General features: G+C 37.3%; 1 protein-coding gene across 4 annotated transcripts in view; it reads left to right on the top strand.

Moving 5' to 3' along the window:
• Window positions 1–8,083, top strand: part of TPK1 (thiamin pyrophosphokinase 1) — a 289,105-nt gene that overhangs the window by 61,200 nt on the left and 219,822 nt on the right. The window lies entirely within an intron of this gene.

Below are 8,083 nucleotides of genomic sequence, written 5' to 3'. Positions count from 1 at the left end.
CCTGTAGCTCTCCACCACCACTTGTAGCTTGCTGCCCCACCCTCCTGCTGATCTGTGATCAGGTCGTTATGCGGTTGGTTGTTACGCTTCACGGTGTAACGACTATTTGCATATTACATCTTTATTATATAGGATGTGATTTCTTACCATGGGACCCCCAAGAGTAGAATTACAAAGTAGTTTCATTCAATGTATTTCAGCACTACTGTGTGGATGTTAATCCTGAGTTCTCAACAACTATTTATTCAAGTATAAACAAATATTTTTGGCATAGTGACAGCAAAAAGTATCCACAAAGCTCGTTCTTCCCAGCTTCCAATAATGTTATCCATTTTGCAAAATAAAAAATGAAGACATGTTACTACTATATTAGAATCTGTAGGGATGCTGAAAAATATAGTTAAAAATAAAATAGTTTCACATAATTAATACTTCTGTGAGGTTTCATGTAAGAAACTGGCTTTATTGACTTTTTTTTATTTAACTTTTACAGCATTAACTCTAGGGTAGAAAATAATATTAAATGTCATTTGCTGTTTTGAATCTCTACTTTTCCATGAAATCTTGAGTTGTTTTTTATTTTGATTTTCAAAGGGATACTTCTGATAAATTATCAGTGTAAGTTTTTAGCCAAATTATAGATATACTGAATAATTTGATCATTAATATATTGATATTGATGCATATTCTTGATCCTCTTTTATATTTGCAAAATTCTTTATTATTCTCAACAGTATGGTTATGTGTTTCAGAATGCAAACCTATTGTTAATAAGCTTAATCTGTGGACAGAGGTAGTTGTGATACTAGGAGGAATAAATTATTACAAATTTTGTATAATAAATTTTCTTGTCCAATGTGATTATAATGAAAACTCTTGGTGTTCTAAATTTAGCCATCTTTCAGTTAGTCAACAAAAATTTTCACATTGTATTTGTACTAACATTACCCTCAAAGTTGGAAAATTATTTAGCCCTATCCGGTTTGGCTCAGTGGCTAGAGTGTCCCAGGTTCGATTCCAGTTTGGGCACATGCCTGGGTTTCAGTAGGAGGCATGCAGGAAGTAGCCATTTAGTGATTCTCTCTCATCATTGTTACTTCTATCTCTTTCTCCCTCTCCCTTCCTCTCTGAAATCAATAAAAATATATATATTTTTAAAAGTTGGAAAATTATTTAACTACTAGAGGCCCAGTGCATGACATTCGTGCACTGCGGTAGGGGGTTCCTCAGCCAGGCCTGAGTCCTCTCCCAATCTGGGACACCTTGGGGGATGTCCGCCTGCTGGCTTAGGCCCGTTCCGCACCTGAGGGGTCCTTAGCACTGCTGCAGAGGTGGGAGAGTCTCCCACTACCGCCACTGCACTCACCAGCAGTGAGCCCAGCTTCAGGCTGAGTGGTGCTCCCCCTGTGGAAGCTCATTGACCACTAGGGAACAGCTTCTGCATTGAGCATCTGCCCCTGGTGGTCAGTGTGTGTCATAGTGATCGGTTGTTCTGCCATGCGGTCAAATTGAATACTAGGGTTTTATTATATAGGATGATTTATCTTTCACTGTACTTACTTGTAATTAGGTAGTTATTTGGGTGCTGTAAGGGTGTGTAGTCTTTTTTGTCACTTTATCTCTAGTGCCTAGTCTCTTCTTGGTGCATAATTGCTCACTAATTACAATCAATGACAGAGTGCATTTAATATGTTCCTATTGCTAATAAATACCAAAGTACTGTAAGTACATTCTTTTTATCTGAACTTATTATATCAGGGTCTACTACATTTTCAGGAAAGTGTGTGGACAACTTTATTTTATTACAAACGTTAGAAATAGATAAAATAATCATTGATAGGATCTGTTGGAAACCTTAGAGAATAAAAGCTACATCTTAAGAAGTCTCATATTTGGGGGGTGTGAAGGGTACTATTTTGCACAAGGTATGAAATGATATAGATTTTTGAACTAACTGAAGTTCCTCATTTCCTTAATTTTTCTGTAGAGAATTTGATTTGAAAAATTCCCATGCCTGATGGATACCAACTAGTCATTTGATTTGCATAAAAAATGATCACTTGGTCAATCTACAAGGTGTCCCCCAAAATGTGTACACACATTGAATAATTATAAAGTCAGTGTTAATTAACATATAGTTCATTTTCAAAATTTAAAAGAATTTACAGAAATGAATAACTTTTTTCATTAATGCCTGTTTTCAAACTGATGACCATTTTGGTCCAGGCATTGCTGATAATGCAAAGCAATGGAATCACAAATATGAAGAATCATTTCATTCAGTATATGTGTGCCCTCAACTGTTGCCAGTTTTGTACTGTAAACTTTATCTTTTATGTATTTCCATAAAAAAATGTCTAGTGGCACTTTAAGATAAATTTTCTTTGTTCAAAGCTTAGTGTGGCTTCACCCATTATTTCAAATCAGTTAAACCTGAAAAGGAGTGAAAATCAAGTGAGTTATCAACTGTTAAAATGTGTATACATTTTTTTGGGACACCCTATGTATACATGGAGAGAAGGAAAGGTAAGATATCAGATGGGCTGAAATGGTTATATAATTCTTATTTCCAAAAGAACTTTTCTTTAGGTTATTGAAATGTTAAGTGCTTTCATATAGACCTCTAGGATAATTTTTGGCTTCATCATTGTAAAAAGCAGATCTGTTAATAAATAATAAGGAAAAATGGAATAGAATTTTTGTGATTCTCATAACAGAAGCTGTGATGTTATGTTTGTGTTGCTCCTCTTCTTAGCAAAGGTATTTCTTTCATTTCTTCCAAGAGAGGCCTAGAAAAAGTATGTGATGGCTTTGTGGTTTGGGATTTCAGCAAGTAAGTGAAGGCTGGAGGCTGCCATGCCGGTCCCTCTAGCTCAGACGTGCAATGTTTTTTTTGTACCTTCTGTTCCATGGACGTGAAGACTGTGAAGAGCAGACAACAGGGGTAAAAGCTGGGCTGTTAAACCAAAACACAGAAAATTTTGAAGGCTACTGCGCAGTATAAGTCTCTCATATTTACAATCGATGATTTAACTTGAACCTATGCCAACGACTCTGTTGAGTAGGTATTTCCTGGGATCTGTTTCAGGAGAAAGACTACTTGAAGGTTTATTTTATTTTAGTTTCTTCCTACAATGCTTAATTGGCATGTTTTGAAATTTAGTTTAAATGGGATTCAAGGGAGATTAAAATTATGAAAGTTTTTAAATGTATTTTCTCTTTAATATTTCATGAAGTCTCAGTGATTTTCTTGGTGTGATCATTGGTATTTGTGAATGGATATTGCCCTTAGATTTCTTACCTATTTTTTTTTAACAAAAAGCTTTCACTTCCAGTAAATGTCTTTCTTACCCTGAAATATGTGATAAGTGGAAAAAATAGGGATGTTTATGTTTGAATAGCTCTGCTTATTTCTTGTTGTAGGTCAGTTTTTCTCAGCTTGGGGTCACCAGGCTTACCCGGGTCCTCAAAGACAGTGGGAGAGACCACAAAGTTACATAAAGTTGAAATACAAAAAAAGAAATATGAATCCTAACAGATATTCATTTACCTGGGCTAAGGTTACATGGACTGACCAGGTTTCTAGGAGTTGGGCTTCTCAGTGTATCCTCATTTTTTAACTTTAATTCACAGCCTTTCCCTGTCTCTTCCACAGGATTCGAAGAACAGCGGTGACCATGTTCATTAGATTATGACTCCATTATCAAATTATGTTAATGTTAATGACAGGTGTTTGTCTTCAGTGTGACCCTTTTTACCTCTAATAAGGAATTATTTTTCCTTGCTTGATTTCTTCCTTTTTCAGTTCTCTGGTAACCAACCGTAAGATCACACCAGGGTATAGGCAACATACTCTGGTTCCCTTTGGATGAGGCTTAAGTCATAAAATATTGGACCAATCAAGCAGGTTTTACAGTAAAAGGGAGACATCTGTCACAGTTCATGAAATGAAATATAAGCAAGGTCTTTAGTTTCATAATATCAGTTTTCCCTTCTGTTCTGTTTGTAATTGATGGATACCTGTCAGCGCCCTTCTGTGTTGAGGGGGTAGGTGAGCAGCTGGGGACATAACTGTGGCTTCACGTTATGGTCAGAATTTAGAGTTCAGGGTGCCCAGTGCAGTCTGTTTCTGATGAAGGCATGAAATGTGGTTCTTCAAGCTACAAGTCCCTAGAATGAACTTGCTCTATTCCTGCTTCTTAATAGCTGAACTTATTGTGTGTAGTATTTGATTATTCGAATCTACTTTGCTCACCTCTATATGTTTTTTTTTCTTTAAACAAAAACACTGTACCCAAATAAAGCTTTTTTAATAGGATTATGACTTGCCCCATTAATTAGACTGCTCTCATGTAACGATAGTGTTGCCATCAGATTTAAGTTTTAAATGGAGCAATCTGCTGTAAAGAAGCTTGCTTCAATAGTTTGGTTGTGCGTCCTTTTCCCTCATACACTGTGTACCTAGGTCTCTGTAAGCCTTTTTTTAAACTGAGTTTTTGAAGTTAAGCTCAATCAAAGTTAGCAAGTTTATATTGAAGAAAGTTGTTTTATGTTTCTATTTTTATTCCCATTTCTCAATTCTGTGAGACCTCTTTACCTCACTTGTGGCATCCAGTATGTTTATTCTCATTAAAATAAGAGAAACTGGGTACCTTCCATTTTTATGTATATATTGGTTGAGTTGATTTGGCCTGCTTTAGAATGCTTGGCATAAATCAATATTTTTAATCCTATTAAATCTGTTTGTGTACATCATCCCTGTTAGAGGAATTTTAAGGGAACAGTGTTTTGACAATCACCTTGTAATTTAGAAACCACCTCAGGGCTACTCATAAAGCTGACTCTGGAAGGGCTAGCCAGGGTCCACTTTTTTTCTTTTTAAGAATGTGTTTCTAATGCAGTGTGTTCTCTGGCCTCATCTTCCACTGCTACCCCTTCTTATATACTTAATGACTGATAGAGAACTGCTTTTTTTTTTTTTTTTTTTGCCAAAAGTAGATTTATATTCATTTGCAAATTTCCACTGGTCTTTTTAAGTCCTGCTCAAATGCTGCCTCTTGTGAAGGGACGCTTCCCTGGCTTGACCAGGTAGAGGTAGATTTTCTCCCTGGTGTTTCTTTTGTGTTCCTATCACTGATGAAGGTCACCTTCTGCCTCTTTGAGGATAAGCTTCTGGAGAATAGATAATAGAGTGCTTAGGTCAGCGGTTCTCAACCTGTGGGTCACGACCCCTTTGGGGGTCGAACGACCCTTTCACAGGGGTCACCTAAGACCATCGGAAAACACATATATAATTACATATTGTTTTTGTGATTAATCACTATGCTTTAATTATGTTCAATTTGTAACAATGAAAATACATCCTGCATATCAGATATTTACATTACGATTCATAACAGTAGCAAAATTACAGTTATGAAGTAGCAAGGAAAATAATTTTATGGTTGGGGGTCACCACAACATGAGGAACTGTATTAAAGGGTCGCCGCATTAGGAAGGTTGAGAACCACTGGCTTAGGTGAAGGTGTTTTCCTTTTAATTCCTGGGAGACTAGCCTGAGGGTAGGTACTACTGTAGGTCATCTTGGCAATTGCTGAAGGTCGGTGTCTATATTTGATGCTTTCTAGATCTTGGAAATCCTCTTGCTTTGATGTGAATCAGTTGGGAGCAGGAAGTTCTTCCCTGTCTTTCTGTCTCTCCTCACCCCCCTTTGCTCCTCCTCTCCTCTCCCCCAGGTTTCTCTCTGGTCCTCAGACTAGGTTGGTCCCATTTGTATTTCTGCCAACTTGAGGTCCATCACTTATTTTTCCCCTTTACTCTATGACTCCCAGATGCTTATTTGATAATTCTTGGTACAACCTATAAGAACTGATACTTTTTATTAATATATTCTTCTTTCCTCATAGCACATGTGGAAGCATGTATTCCTTTTCTGACTCTGGGTTATATGACTTTGACAGCTGAAGTGCTGATATCAGTGTCATTAGAATAAATTTATATCCTGTGTTCATTAAGGTATTATGGTAAGGTGCATCTTTTATTATATAGAGGAATATAAAATTATTCAATTTAGCAGTATCCTTATCTTCTAACATTACTGTCTAAAGAGCTACCAGACCAGCACTACTTTGGTCATTTTCTGTCCTAATATTTCACAGAACTTATGGTTTGAACACATTTAAGTGAACATAGAGCCAAAGTTCTGATGAGCAATTTGCATACTTGGTTCTGGTCCATTAAGCAAAACCAGTTTCATATAAGCTGTAGCCCCTGTAAATAAGGCTGGAAGAGAAGATTGTACTAGTCATGCAGAAATATTTAGGGACTATGAAAAAAGCACTTAAATATGTCTTACATTTTATTATATTAGAGGCACAGAACAAAATATATATTGTTTGATATGAGTCCAGAGACGCATTCTGCTACTTCCATCCCCAAGATGATGGTGCACTTCTGTTGAATCAGATCTTTTATGACGCTGGGCATTATGATACACATATCGCTAGAGAGTGATGACCTCTGAGTCACTTTCCCAGGTTCACTCCTAAGCCTTTGTGTTGTGTTGTGTTTTGTTTTAGTAGTCAAAGTATTATAGGGTGATTAAGGAATTGCACCACAATTTCAAGTACTTTATATTTGAAATGCATTTATAAATCTTCTGCTATACTTCCTAATCCCATGGGATTTTATCTGAGCTGTTGCACATGATATTCTAAAAGAGAAAAGTCACTTTTAAATATCAAGTTTCACAGCATTACATTTTCTTTTTCTTTTCTTTTCTTTTTTTTTCTTCTCAGATGTTTCTTTCTAATGAATTGACCATTACATCTCCTAAGTTCTGAAATGGCCAACAGACCATAGAAAGACATTTCTTTAGGCTCCTGCTTGAAACCAGCAGCTTCAGCAAACTGCTGGCCTTGATTCAGGGCCAAAGCATTACATTTTCTAATATGTTTACTGAGAGGCAAAAAAATGCATTATTTTAGCCCTAGCTGGTTTGGCTCACTGGATAGAGCGTCGGCCTGCGGACTGAAGGGTCCCAGGTTCAATTCCGGTCAAGGGCATGTACCTTGGTTGCAGGCACATTCCCAGTAGGGGGTGTGCAGGAGGCAGCTGATCAATGCTTCTCTCTCATCGATGTTTCTAACTCTCTATCTCTCTCCCTTCCTCTCTGTAAAAAAATCAATAAAATATATTTTAAAAAATACATTATTATTTTTTAAAATAAATTTTTATTTATTTCAGAGAGGAAGGGAGAGGTAGAGAGAGATAGAAACATCAATGATGAGAGAGAATCATTGATTGGCTGCCTCCTGCATGCCCCCCTACTAGGGATTGAGCCACAACCCGGGCATGTGCCCTTGACTGGAATTGAACCCAGGACCCTTCAGTCCCCAGGCCAATGCTCTATCTACTGAGCCAAACCAGCTAGGGCTATTTGGTTTATATATATATATACACACATTGTCTGTGTCAAATAATGTACAAGGACTGGGATGTCAGTGAGAAAGACACAGGCCCTGTTCTTAAAGTGTTGATAATCTAATATCTGATGTACACTGTCTCATTGTATATATGTATCATAAATATTCCCTGCAATTAGAAGTCTATTATTGTTATGGACTGAATTGTTTTCACCCCAGATCATATGTTGAAGCCCTAAATACCAAGTGACAGTATTTGAATGGCACCTTCAGAGAGGTAATTTAGTTACATGAGGTCATAGGGTGGGCTCCTAATGCAATAGCAATAGGACTGGTGTCCTTGTAAGAGAGACGCCAGGGGTGGCACTCTCTGAGAAAGACCATGTGAGAAGGCAGCCATCTGTAAGCTAAGGAAAGAGGCCTCAGGAGAGACCAGCCCTGCTGATACCTTTATCTTGAACTTCTGGACTCCAGAACTGTGAGAAAATAAATTTCTGTTGTTTGTCTCCCCGGTCAGTGGTATTTTGTAAGCCCTAGCAAACTAATCTACACTAATAAAAGAGAAACATGGTAATTAGCGTACGACCGCTACCCTTTTCATTGGCTAATCAGTGAGTATATGCAAATTAACTGTCAGCCAAGATGGCAGCCGGCAGCCA

This window comes from Myotis brandtii, unplaced genomic scaffold, assembly GCF_000412655.1.
Source record: "Myotis brandtii unplaced genomic scaffold, ASM41265v1 scaffold168, whole genome shotgun sequence".
Classification (NCBI taxonomy): Eukaryota; Metazoa; Chordata; class Mammalia; order Chiroptera; family Vespertilionidae; genus Myotis; species Myotis brandtii.
Note: the sequence above shows the minus strand (reverse complement) of the source record. Positions and strands in the feature narration are given on the sequence as shown.